Genomic DNA, 14,846 nt, shown 5'->3' with positions numbered 1-14,846 from the left:
ATCTGGTGTCTTTTTCATATCATTCAAGGTCCAGTTCAGATGTCACCTCCTTAGAAAGGTCTTCCAATTTAAAATAGATGCTCTCTATTTCCACCAGCTCCCCTTCCTGCATTCTCTATCTCTTCACTCTGTTTATCTTCTGAGCACTTATCACTTTCTGAAATTATCTTGTTTATTTATGTCTCGTTGCCTGACTTTGCCCTGAGTCTATAAATGCTTGAGAGTAGGGACTTTGCCTTCTTAATTTTGTGTCCTCAGTTCCTAAAATCATTCCTCGCCTTTAGCATGGATTCAATAACTCAATAAATAAGCTGCAGAGATGATGGAGTAGGCATTAGACAGATCCTCAGTCTGCTGGTCTGAGAGGGTAGAAGGAGTCGGGTAGGTAACAAAGCTATGATGTAGTAGACGGTTGTATTCAGGATGGACTAAAAGCTCAAATTTGCCATTCTGGGACATGGGAAAGTTACTTACCCTTGCTGAATGTCAGTTTCCTCAGCTGTGAAATGAAGATAACTGTAGTATATGTCCAATTTAAAGATTCAGTTAGGTGAAATAATGAATATATAAATGTGTACATAAAGAGTAAGGCACAGAGAAGGTGCTCAATAAATAGCCATTGTTGCCATCAATATTGGCCAAATGAATTTTTGCATGCTTAGTGTGCTGACATTGAGGATAACAAAGCTTAAGAACTCCCTATTCGATTTACTTATTTTTCTAAAATATGTGTTTTTATACAATTTATTGTATGTTTATAAAGGTAACAGTAACTTTAGTGTATTTTGTGTATGAAATAAAACATACATATAGACTTGGTTTTCAGATGCAGCCAAATAATAAATTGGACCATAAAGTATGAATACTGTACCTAGCGATAAAATAGTTGTATACATGAATAGAAGAGACATAATGGTTGGTCATAAAATATGATTAACCTAGTTGAAACAAAAGGCCTTAGTACCTCACAAGTGGTGAACTCATTAGTGGGTTATAGGAGTTCCACATGAGTGAAGAAATCATGTATAATGGTTGCTCATTACATACCCTATTTATTCTTAGGGGGCCTTTTTTGAAGCTTGTTTTTTCAATTAAGTGTAAGCAAGAAGAGAGAAAAGCACGATATAAGAATTTACCAACTATATTTAAAAACAGTATTATTATAGAAAATTTGTCTAGATTAGTCAAAAGAAACTTAATCCTCAATGATAAAGTGAGTTTGGTCTGTATTCCATGTATGACAGAACCATTTAACATTGCTTTCAAATCAAGACTTTTATGAAGCAGAACCTTTTGATGGGCTATTTCTGTTTCCTCTCTCGTTTTTATTAGTACTAATACTGCTTCTGTAGCCCTAGTTTCACCACCACTTCTGTGACTTTGGGTAGTCTAATTAATCATGCTGGGCCTCAGTTTCCACACTTGTAATATGATAAGAAGGCCATCAATGTTGCCTACCTTGTAACTCAAAACAAAACAAGATTTGTGAATGCTGGAAGCACTTTAAAGTACCATATGCACGCAATGTGCTATTCCAGAGCACTTAGTGTATTAGCTTTTGTATAATGAGTGTTCAATAAATATCAACTGAATGAATGGAATTATCACGATAACCGGCCCAGGTTTTTTACACAGAGATGGTGGGGTAGGAATCTGACTTACCTCTTTTACATGTATCTATATCTGTAAGTGCCAGGTGATAAAGACGAGGAATCTACAAATGCTTACCTTATAGTTTCTTCCATTAGTAGTTGAGGGTTAAAATTTGGCTGTATTTCACAAATGCTAAAGTGTTTTTTTTGTACACAGTAGCAAATTTTTTCAATATTTATTCATTTGAAAATTTTGTATGCTTTAAACTGGTTTTCAATGGAAATGAGTAATTTAGTAGATTTTAAAATATATTGTAATATTTTATTACACTGCAATATCTACTGTTCATATTTGAATAAAATTTTATGCTTTCACTGTTAAACAACATAATGGTGCTATCAGAATGCTATACACTCAGATTTTCAAGTTCAATTTTTGGACCCTGTTAAAATAATCACAGGAATCACCTCTGGTAGTTTATGACTCAAAGGCACAAGTAATAGACTAAGATAATTAAATTAATAATTTTGTTTTTTATCCAATGAAAGAGATAAATATGGGCTACCCTATTCAGCCCAAAATATTTTCTTGTTTCTCAAGAGCAAAATTTCAATCTGAAACATTCAGTTACCCTAACCCTTCCTTTAATTTGTCAATTTGTTCCATTGCTCACTCTTTCATTTATCTTTTCAACATTTTTTTTGAGTGCATGACAGGCAATACATCAAGTTCAGGAGAGTAGAAATAGTGAAGAGTGGTCCTTAGGCTGGAAGAGGTCATAGCCTCATAGGCAGAGCTAAGTGGAAAAAAGGAGAGATCATATTACCTAATGAAGCCAAAAAGAATTTGAAGATTAATTTTCAAAGTAACTAACCAAACAAAATATTTTCTTTGAGTTGGGCTGCTAGCTTAACTCTCTACTCTGATATTTTAAGTGGCTTGGTTTTATATAGCCATTTAGTAAAGGCAATACAGGGTCAGGTTTGAGAGCATGGACCCTGGAGCAGACATAAGAGTTTGAATCCTAGGTCTAATATTTATGAATTGTGTGACTTCGATCTCATTACTTAACCTCTTTGGGTCTCAGTTTCCACATCTGCAAGATGTAACTCACCTCACGGTTGCAAGTTTGAACAGCAAAGCACTTAGAACAGTGCCTACAGAGTCTAAGTTATAGAAGTGTTAACTATTACCGACAGAAATAAAATATTCATTTAAATGAACCATGACAATTGTACTTAAAATGTGATACATGGTATTGTATATCTTATATAGATGTCTATATATCTACATATACATACGGGTGACAAATGAGGGAATGTCATGATACTACTAAACTTCTGGAAGTTATGTCTTAGATGAGTAATATACTGCTTATGTTGAGATGGAAGCAAAAATAAGATTTCCTCCTTTGTCTTCCCACCAAAAATTTAAACTGTATCTTTTTATAACAGATATGAGTTGAAGCGAAGTTGTGTTGACTTGGACTGGCATAGCTCAGCAATAGATGTTTTACTCCTTAAACAATAAGGATACAAGAAGGAAAGATGTACATTGAATAGAATAACTCCTAGCCGTAACAAGTATATTTTTAATAGCTCGATTCCATAGAATTTGTCATCTAGTACTACAACCTTTAGGTCTATTTACAGAGCTTAAAAAATAAGTTCTACAGCTCTGGATCTAATTTAGAGCCCATGAAAATTCTCAATGTTTTACCAAACCTCCAAGAAATAGAGCAGCTTGCATTGTTGAAACAAAAATACTAAATTTCCCATGATTAGAGTCAGGTAACATTTTAATTTTAATGGAATTGGCCTTTGTCTTTGAATGAGACAAAATAAACAGATTGGCTAGTTCCTAAACCCTGCTACATACAGAAATATTTTTTAATACGTGGTTAGGGCTCAGAAAAGGCAAAGTAGGCACCCCGGCAGCTAGTGGTGGTGGTACCTGAGCAACTCTTAAGTAGGAGGCCATAAAGCCCAAAGGAGAAACTCCAAAGTACCCAGGTCTCTTCTCACTGAAGGATCTTGTTCCTAGTTCATAATTGCTGAAACCTTATCAAGTATTGTATTCTGTTTTAGCAAGAAAGACTGTCCTTAGTAAACTTTTATTTATTTTTACCTACAGAGAATTCATAAAAGTATTGCTTATTACATTTGCATAACTTCTTGCAGTTTTTCAAAATTAGGTAATAATACATATTCTCTACTTCTATACTCAGCTACAACTTTTCCTGCTACATAATAGTCTTTGAGAAAATTTATCATGATTTAGTTATTATTCTGTGGGTGGGAATTTGAGTTGTTCCTAATTTTATTTTGTATTCTTATTTTTTTGCTTTTTATTTATTTATTTTATTTATTTATTTTTTTGAGGAAGAATAGCCCTGAGCTAACTGCTGCCAACCCCTCTCTTTTTGCTGAGGAAGACTGGTCCTGAGCTAACATCCGTGCCCATCTTCCTGTACTTTATATGTGGGACACCTACCACAGCATGGCTCGCCAAGCGGTGCCACGTCCGCACCCGGGATCCGAACCAGCGAACTCCGGGCCTCTGAAGCGGAATGTGCACACTTAACGGCTGTGCCACTGGGCCGGCCCCTGTTTTTCTGCTTTTATACACAACTCTTCTACAGTCATGGGTTGCTTAACGACAGGGATACATTCTGAGAAAAGTGTCATTAGGAGATTTTGTCATTGAGCAAACATCAAAGAGTGCACTGAAGGAGAACAAAATTTACCACCCCAAAATGTGTCCTTTTAAAATGAGGATTATTTTAGGTGGAATATTTTTAAGAAACAAAAGACTCAGAAAATTTTTCTTGTTACTTCCCCCTTGACTGCCTAAAAGAATTCAGATAAAAACAATCCGTCTCAGGAAGCGAGCTACCACCTAGCATAGCATGGACTAAGTGGCAGACAGGGAAGAACCTAGAAAAGCCTGTTGGGCGTCTGCCCCTCTGTGTCCTTCTATTTCTGTTTTCCAAACATCTGTTCCTTTTCTCCTAACTGTGAATTGCTTTGCTTCCCTTTGAAGTCCCTGAGTGTCCCCACTGCCAGTATCTTCTTTTGTCTTTAGTTAAGGATGATGTTTAAGATGAGGGCTTCAGCCATTTTGGTGAGTGACTCTGTTTTCCTTCGTTTCTCCTGTGTACACATCTTATTTAACTTTTATTTTTCTCCAGTTAATGTCTCATGTCAATTTAATTCTTCGAGCAGAAGAACCTAGAAGGATAGAGGGAAATTTCTTCCTCCCCTACAGTGCTTATGCAAATCTGGATGGAATGGCCTACTACACACCCAGGCTAGACGGTATTAATCTTATGGGACCATCATCGTATATGCGGTCCAATGTTGATCAAAATGTCATGTGGCAAACCATAATGAAAACGTAATACTGAGAGAATAAAAGCAAGGTGCACAAGAATATATAATACCACTTTAATAAGGCTCAAAAACAAGAAAAACTTTGCTATATCTTGTCTGGGGATACAAGCATATATAAATAAAACTACCTTTTTAAGTAAGGAAATATTAAACAAAATTCATGATAGTGATTATTGCTGAGAATGAGATGGAGACAAGCACACTGATTCAACAGTATTTGTAATATCCTTTAATTTAATTTAATTTAATTAATCAATTAATTTTTAAAGATTGACCCTGAGCTACCATCTGTTGTCAATCTTCTTTTTCTTTGGTTTTCTTTTATTTTTTTTCTCTTCTTCTTTTCCCAAAATCCTCCCAGTAAATACTTGTATGTTCTAGCTGTAGGTCTTTCTAGTTGTGCTGTGTGGGACGCTGCCTCGACATGGCTTGATGAGTGGTGCTAGGTCCGTGCCCAGGATCCAGACTGGTGAAATCCTGGGCAACCAAAGTGGAGGGCACGAACTTAACCACTCACCCATGGGGCTGGGACCTATAATATCCTTTTAAAAATATATTTATGGTGGTTTTAAAAAGGCCCATTTTTAAAATTATGCCTTATAACTTATGTAATATTTTATGTATAAATTGTTAAATATTTTCAAAATTAGAAAATATATTGTTATATTTGACTTCAAACCAACTCTGTGGAACAGGTTGAATAGATTCAATAGCCCTTATTTAATAGATGAGAGAAATGAGATGTAATTTACCCAAGGCCTAATTGATGATAAATTTTGGAGATGGACTAGAAACTTCTTTTCATTAATCAATCAATCAGTTGGTTAATTCAATAAACATTTTCTCCATTACTACTCCTTTCTGGGAGAGTCACTATCGTCCACTAGCAGTGCAGCTACAAACCTGAGAGTCATTCATAATGCTTTCCTTCTTTATCTCTTTACTTCTACAACTAATTAGCTACCAATTCCTACTAATATTATCTCCTTAATAGACTTAAGTCAATTCCTTTCTCATTATTCCCATGGGCATGACCTTATAGTTCAGTCCATCTTCATTTCACCCTCAGATTGAGAAAACCACCTCCTATCTTGTCTTCAGTCAATTACTACAGTCTTATCTTAATCAACTCCATGATCAAAATGAAAACCAGAGTTCCCCTTTTAACATGTGACTCGGACATCCATTCCTAATACTTTTTAATGGCTCCATATTCCCTCCAGGGTGAATTTGATGCTTCTCATCATGGCATTCCAAAGCCCTCCGAAACCTGGCTCCTGCTGACATCTCCAGATTCATTTCTCACTATTTCACCTGTTCATGCCATACCCTCTAACTACATGCTGGTTTCCAGAACACAAACTCTTTTCTTTTTTTAAAGATTTTTTTTTTTTCCTTTTTCTCCCCAAAGCCCCCCGGTACACAGTTGTATATTCTTCGTTGTGGGTCCTTCTAGTTGTGGCATGTGGGATGCTACCTCAGCGTGGTTTGATGAGCAGTGCCATGTCTGCGCCCAGGATTCGAACCAACGAAACACGGGGCCGCCTGCAGCGGAGCGTGCGAACTTAACCACTAGGCCACGGGGCCGGCCCCCACAAACTCTTTTAAAGACTCTCACAAGCCTTGGGAATAATTCTTTTTCGAGATCTAAATCTTATCACACATATTATAGTAAACCTACATGCCACGTGAAAAATTATTTACAAGTAACTATATAAAATTTGAGCAGAGTTGTAGTTGATTGGTTGACACAATGCCACATTTTGTAAACTGGATTAAGTTCTTTCATGTGTTTAATACTTATTAGATGGCTACTACAGGGCAGTCCCTATTTTAGGTACTAAAATTCCTCAGTGAACAAAACAGATCAGTTCCTACTTTTGTGGAGTCTACATTCTATTTTTAACCACAATTGAATATAATCAATTATTAATTGATTTGGCTTTAAAATTTTCCCTTTTTATCTTTAGGTCTCAAACATTTTTACCAGCCTTTGAAAGCTCATGGCCCTTGGCACAGTGCCTCTGGTACAGTCGACTGGGTAAAACAGCCCAGTCAAGACACCCTCATCACTCCTGTCCCCAGACTTTACACACACCGCTCCCTCTGCCCGCCACGCATTTCTACCCTGTTCCCCACTCCCTGAAACCCAGCTGAACTTATTCACCCTGGCTAACTCTTATGTGTCTTTCCAGAGGAAACTCAGACTCCTCCATCTCCAGAAATCTTCCCCAATCTAACCCACCAGCCCCAACCAAGTCTGGAGAAAATGCAATAAAATTGTGTCCTATTGTTTCGTTGCTCAGAACTTCCCATAGGCATCCCATCCCACTCAGAACAAAATCCAGGGTCCTTACTATGATTTGTACAAGATTTTACATAATCTAGCTATTGGCTGACTCTCCTAGTTCATTTCCTTCCAGTCTTCTTATTCCTCCCTCTGTCCCAGTCACATTGCCTTCTTGACATTTTGACACATGCCAAATATGCTCCTGTACCAGGACCTTTGCACTTGCTGTTGTTGCAGCTTGAAATGCTCTTCTGCGTATACCGGCATGACTTGCTTCCTTACTTCGTTCTAATATCTGCTCAAAACTTTCCTCTTTGAAAAGCCTTCCCCAAAAGACCCTATCTAACAAAGAACTTTCCTGTTACTCTCTTTCTTCTTTCCAGGCTTTCTAATATCTTCATTGCACTTACCATTATCCTGACATCATATTACATACTTGGTTATTTATTTTCCCTCCCACTTAATATAATGTAAACTCTATGAAAACTTGTCTGTTTTGTTCACTGCTAGTCTGACACACAGTAGGTGCTCAATAAATATATTTTGAATGAATGAATGGCACTTACCACAATAAACTATAGTCTCTGCAGGTATTACAATCAGGGAGACAAGCTCCTCCATGCCCTCTCACGCCTCATTAATGACAATCTCTATTTATTTGCCTCTGTTCTTCTCTATACTGTCAACTGCTAAAGGACAGAAATCGTGTCTTATTCATCTCAATGCTTAAGGTACAGCAGAGGGGCCGGCCCAGTGGCGCAGCAGTTAAGTGTGCATGTTCCAATTCGGCAGCCAGGGGTTCCCGGGTTCGGATACTGGGTGCAGATGTGGCACCGCTTGGCATGCCATGCTGTGGTAGGCATCCCACACATAAAGTAGAGGAAGATGGGCACAGATGTTAGCTCAGGGCCAGTCTTCCTCAGCAAACAGAGGAGGATTGGCAGCAGTTAGCTCAGGGCTAATCTTCCTCAAAAAAAAAAAAAGGCAGAGTGGAACTAGAGAAGGCTCAATTCGTATTTGCCAATAGACAATGTATTGAATGGTCTTCACTGGGCAAGATCCTGGGCTAGGTGTTCAGAATTAAATCTTTTATCAGTCTAGAACTCTTCATGGAAACTGAGAGAAGATCTTGTAACCCTCCTGTGGCTAAGTCTCCATCACAAGAGTTTGCGTTCTTTATGCCTGGGGTTATCATAATCACGTGGAATAGACCCGTACTTTGCACATTTCAAAATGTGTATTTCCCCACTCAGCCATTGCCCACACTTGCTACCACTCTTAAAACAAGATTTATGGAAGTTTAATGAATTAAGGATAAAAACAAAAATTAATTCTAGTTTTCTAGAGACCCTAGGAAGCCAGTTTGAGAAACTATGCTAGAACCTTGACCAATTCTCTACCCAGTGAGGGAGCTATTATTATGCAAAATATGTGGTAATAGCGCACCTTAAATTTTATTTTAACTTTATGTTTTAAAGGAACAGTGCTTTTAAGAGGCAAATAAGTTGACAGAGAGAATCACTGACCCACAAGGAGAACTTTCTACTAAAGAATTCTGACTTTTAACATGTAAAGCTAGGATTCGGAGTTTCCTTTTTTTAATCTACTTTCTGGTGTGCGTGTTTAATGTCCTATAATTTTGCCCTCTAAGTGTGTGAACTTGGCCACTGATGCAAAGTGTCAGTCAGCCTCTCTGCTCTCCTTTTAGAAAGGACTATCGATGTCAAACGGCCTTGACGTGTAGCCACTGGCAGACGACAGGCTGGTATTACTGCGTACTGCTTAAACAAATGATATGCCCGTACAGCAGTGACCCAGGGACTCCTGGTTTTAAGGCGGGCACATTTATTCGAACACCAGGTAGAAAACTACGAATAAGTTGCTTTGTTTATGATGAGTTGAAAAAAAATCTGCTTTTTCAAAGAAAAGAGTAATATGTGTCTTAATTAACATTGACTTTTAGCAATACAGGCACTTTTTTTTTTTTTGGCTTATCTGTGTATTATATATTAATAATGTATTTGAAAATTTACTAGGATGAACTGTATAACATATCCTAGGAATACATAAAACAAATGATTGAAATCAAATTTCTTATAGCCTTTCCCTCCCCCAGATTCATGTTCATTCCTTTACAAAATAAGTTACTCAGAAAGACCCGAACAAACCAATAGAGGTAGCTGTTTAATATTGGCCAGCTAGTGCTTAATAATTTATAATTTAAAAAACGAAAGTATAGCTCATACACTGTTGACAGAAATCTGGACATAGGAGGAAAAAAAACCATGCAGAAGTGTACCCAGCACCCAGGACTCTTTGTCAAAGAAGCAGCAGAAGCTTGGAGAGGCATGCAGGTGCGATGGGAGAACCTGACCACAGGAAAGCAAAGGCAACTGAAATAGACATTCTGTTCTGGGTTGTAAAAGCCAAGAATGCACAGCTGAAGGAATTCCTGAGATACCAACTCTTGAAAGATTTGTGGATTTCAGATTGTCGATATTAAATCTAAATATGCTGGGATGAAATAGTTGGTGGATTTTTTTCCCTTTATGCAGTTTGGTCACACGTTCCTGATTCATGCATATAGTATGTGATCCATAAATGTGGATTAACTGAAATACAAGAATCTTCTGTCTCTAATTCTCTTGGAAGGTACACATGTGTTAGCTTTTCTACTCTAAAGAGGAAGGTAAAATCAGCGTCGTTTAAGGCAGCGGCGGCTTTAATGAGGGTGAGTCATAGCACTCAGGGAGGCAAACCTATTTATTTTTATTACACAACACGTTTAACTGGGACCATTTTAAAAAGGCCAAATGACAGACAGGGGCCAAGATTAGATGCATCCTCAGTAGAGAGCTGGCATGCCGTGCCAGAACAAGGATTTAGATGAGAGTAGCTGGTAAGAAATAGCCAACAATTGGGGGAAGGGGAAGGTAGAGAAGAATAAACTCCCTGAAGAAAGTAAAAAAACAGGTCACAGTAATTTCCCTCAGGACTAAAATGTGTGACATGAGCTTTTGCATTAAATCAGAAATTTCAGAGTAAGAGGAACTAGGAAAGAATCTAAACCATAGGGAATAATGTCGCTATTGTATTTGAGAGGGCTCAAATAAAAAGTTACTGAGTCCTTTCCAAACCAACTAGCTAAATGGTGTGCTATTTCTCAAAAAGAACTTGCTTCTAGGAAAAAGGAATTAGTTTTGTTTTCCTATTTCACATTCAATTACAGTACTGAATTTGATAACTAATCAACTAAGGGGAATATGGTTAAAAGATCTTCCTTGTACTGCAGTAAAAATGGGTTCCCAGACTTATCAGGGGACCTTATATTGCACACATGACATCACTGAAGCAAATTCTTTATTGACCATCCCCAAAAGTTATGATGCTGTTTCTGGCTTCTTCTAAAAATGACTGAGCTGTCTATAGTTAGCCTTTCCAAGGATGTCATTCCCCTGCATTTAAACTAAGCAATAATTTGGTGCGTAAGTTTGCATTTGGGTTTGGGGATCTTTCCTTGAACACATTTTACTTTTCTTCCAAAATCAACATAAAAACTTTTGTTCAAGCCTAGCATAAATTAACAGCTCCCCAGAAGTAAATGGTGTACTTCTCTGAGATATGGCAATTCCAGAAGAGTTAGGGTTTTATGCACCAAATAAACATAGAGAAGAATCAATGTCGTCTTCTTGATCTGAACTATGGAAGCTGCAGGGGAAACGGGAGTTGCATTTTATAGCTGTGCACCCTCGGAAAGAAATGGGACTCTGCCAGAGGTCCTTAGGGACATGGGTGAAAGAAGTGATACCTCAGAATTGTCAGGAACTAATGCATTGTTTGGAACTCAATAAACATTTGTTGAAACTGATGAATGACTTTCGATATGGCAGTTATGAATAATTCTTCACAGTACCAAAAAGTTACCACAGATCATTAAAGTTAACTATAAAGTCACACAAAAATTTTAGTAGATTGAAAATTGTATCGTTATAATGACTCAATAAGGACTTTTGGGAAAACTGAGGAAAAGAAATGGTGGAAACAGTTTAAAGTGATTTTTTTTAAAGGGCCCTGCCCTGTGGCCAAGTGGTTAAGTTCACGTGCTCTGCTTCGGCAGCCCAGGGTCTCCATGGTTTGGATCCTGGGTGTGGACATGGCACCGCTCATCAAGCCATGCTAAGGTGGCGTCCCACATGCCACAACTAGAAGGACCCACAACTAAAATACACAACTATGTGTGTGGGGGCTTTGGGGAGAAGAAAGAGAAATAAAAAATAAAAAAAAATAATTTTAAAAAATTAAAGCATGAAAGAAGGGTTGGTGGGGCCCAGAGTAAAGTAAACAGAGAGTAAGGAAGGAAAAGAGTGAAGAAGAGGACGAGAAGAAAGGACCTAGGGAGAGTGTCTTAGTGATGGGAAATGGCTGGGGGATGTGAAAGAATAAGGGTGTCTGTTCTTGAGTTAGAAATTGTTTATTATGCAATTCTGAAAAAATTAACCTTGTCTTTGTGTTCAGACTTTCAGAGTTTGGTACAGACATGGCCTTTTTTTAATCACAATTAAAAATATTTTGATTTTCACTATAGTAAAGTGATCTTTAGACAGACAATTATATTTAACATATATTGCTTTGACACTTTTAAAAATCTTTTTTGTGTGTGTTTTTTGATGTGGAAGATTGGCCCTAAGCTAACATCTGTTGCCATTAAATCTTCCTCTTTTTTTTTTTTTTTGAGGAAGATCAGCCCTGAGCTAACATCTGCTGACAATCCTCATCTTTTTTCTGAGGAAGACTGGCCCTGAGCTAACATCCATGCCCATCTTCCTCTACTTTAAATGTGGGACTCCTGCCACAGCATGGTTTGACAAGTGATGTGTAGGTCCACACCCAGGATCCAAACCAGCAAAGCCCTGGCCATGGAAGTGGAACATGCGAACTTCAATGCTGCACCACGGGGCCAGCCCCTCTGTTTTTTTTTTTTTCCCACTCTCCAAAGCCCCAGTACAGAGTTGTATGTCATACTTGTAGGTCATTCTATTTCTTCTATGTGGGATGCTGACACAACACGGCTTGATGAGCGGCATGTGGATCCACACCCAGCATCTGAACCAGCAAACCCCGGGCCACCGAAGTGGAGCACACAAACTTAACCACTAGGCAGCGCTTGGGCCCCTTAGAAACTTTTTATTATGGAAAATTTCAACAACATAAAAAGGTAGAGATTAATCTAATTAAGTTATCACCTAACTTAAACAATGATCAACTTATAGTCAATTTTGTTTTATAAATACCACCTCATCCTCTGCTGCTTGCCTGCCCTAGATTGTTTTGAAGCAAAAGCCAAATATCATATCATTTTATCCATGAATATTTCAATGTCTTTCTTTAAAATATAACGACAATAAAAACACCCACAATACCATCATCACACATAAATTTTACCAATTTCTTTTCATAGTCATTCTAGTCAGTGTTCAGATTTTCCTGATTGTCTCATAAATGTTTTTAACTGTTTTTCAAATTGAGATCCAAATAAGGTCCAAATTTTGCAATTGATTGACGTACAACTTAAATTTTTGCTTACTCCAAAGCTTTCCTTTCCATCACGCACTCTTTCTTTTTTCTTGTAAATTTATATGTTTATGAAAATGGATTATGTGTCCTTTATATCAGTAGCAGGCTAGATTTTACATCACTAGCAGACAACATAATTTTGAAATTTGTCAATCTATTAGATGAGAAACTGTATCTCAATGGATTTTAATTTATCTTATTATGCGTGATATTGAGTATCTTTTTGTATATTCGAATCACATGCATTTCTTTCTTTTTCTGTGATTTTGCTATTCATATCTCTTTTCCATTTTCCTATTGTGTTATTGATTATTTTCTTCTCTATTTTTAGAAGCCCTTTATATTTAAAGATTAATTCTTGGCGACATAAATTGCTAAGATATTTGTCCTAGCTTTTCATTTGTCTTTTTATTTGGCTGTGTTGTTTGTGTGTGTCTTGCTGTACCAAATAAAAATTTATTTTTATGTAGTCAAATTTATCAGTCTTTTTCCTTTTTTGCTTCTAGAGCTTGAGTCACTGTTAGAAATATTTTAACTTCTCCCAGGTTATAGAAGAATTTATCCAGGTCACAACCTTTTGCTGGTAGGACTCCGGGAAGTAAGTAATTACTTTGATGAAATATGAAATAAAATAGGAATGTCATGCACAAAACGTGGGACATAGAGCAGAGATAGAGAACTTCAGGAAGCTGAAAATTAAAAAGTAACGTGGAGAAACATTTAATCCCATGAAGAATCTCCATATCTATAGGGACATCGAAGTTTCTTCTCTAGGAAGGGGGATAAAACCATTTTTATTTAAGGGCCACACCAAAGAGTATTTCCAGAATGCTGGAGGCCTGAGGCTTGGGGATGCCCAAGGAGTGGACAACTAGGTTACTTGTGGCCATGTGCAATATAACAGTTCACAACACTGCTCCCTGGATTAACCATGTCACTGCAGAGGTGAAGTGACAAACAGACTATTAATTTAACCTGTACCTGAATATTAGCATATTACAAAAGGAGAAGTATTTCATAAGCGAAAAGTCTTTTTTCTTTCTTTTAATAATGAAAGCCTCACTTTGTAACTTGAGATGTAAATTAGACTATTTTTAGAACAAGATCAAGCAAGGTAACTCTGTGGTATTAATCCCATGATTACTGACTTGACTTTCTTTTGGTTCCAATCTAATTTAGTGCTAGATCTGTGGTTATGAAACTACGTTGCCTGAGTGGTCTTAAGTGTCCTAAGTGGTTATATTAATAATATAGTCAAAATGTTTTTTAGAGTTTTCCCTAGATTGACACCTACACAAGCACACATAATATAGTTAGCATCAGGCACACCTGTAACCGTACTGTTTATGATGAAGAGAATACAAAATAATCTGAGATTCAAATTTTCATTTAAAAATAGTGTAATTAATCATCGATGCACACGAGCTACATCAAATCTCATCCACATGAAATACATCAAATTATGGTGATCCACAATGGGACCTACTAGAAAATTTACTTTGAAAACATGTAAAGGGATAGCTATTATCTCAACTAATCTTGTATAACTTCCTCTCTCCTCTTTTGGTCTGTTAACTAAAGGGCGTGTTAACTCTTCAAGACAGAAGGTTTTGAAAGACTGCAGCCATAACTAGTTGATGCCGGGTATGCTGGAGGCTGCACAGCGTAAACAGCCTGGCTCAGATGTCTCTTCTAGAGCCAAGTTGATTTTTCTCTCTGTTTTCCTTTCGTTCGTTTTTTTAATTTCAGCTTTATTGAGCTTTAATTAGCAAAGAAAATTGTAAGATACTTAAAGTGATTCGATATATATATGTACATGCGGAAGGATCTCCCCGATCCCATTAATTAACACATCCATCACCTCACATATTTACCTCTTTTTTTGGCGAGAACATGTAAATTCCATTCTCTTGGCAAATTTCAACTATACAGTACAGTGTTATCAGCTATATTTTCTTTATTTGTTGAATGAATGTGATAAATCGACACTATCTATC

General features: G+C 37.2%; 1 long non-coding RNA gene across 1 annotated transcript; it reads left to right on the top strand.

Moving 5' to 3' along the window:
- Window positions 1-237: 237 nt before the first annotated feature.
- Window positions 238-9,800, top strand: LOC139082884 (uncharacterized). Its single transcript, XR_011539223.1, has 2 exons — window positions 238-381; window positions 3,979-9,800. It is a non-coding gene; the product is annotated as an uncharacterized lncRNA (long non-coding RNA).
- Window positions 9,801-14,846: the final 5,046 nt, after the last annotated feature.

The sequence above is a fragment of the Equus przewalskii genome, chromosome 4, assembly GCF_037783145.1.
Source record: "Equus przewalskii isolate Varuska chromosome 4, EquPr2, whole genome shotgun sequence".
NCBI lineage: Eukaryota > Metazoa > Chordata > Mammalia > Perissodactyla > Equidae > Equus > Equus przewalskii.
This window is presented reverse-complemented; position numbering and strand designations above follow the sequence as displayed.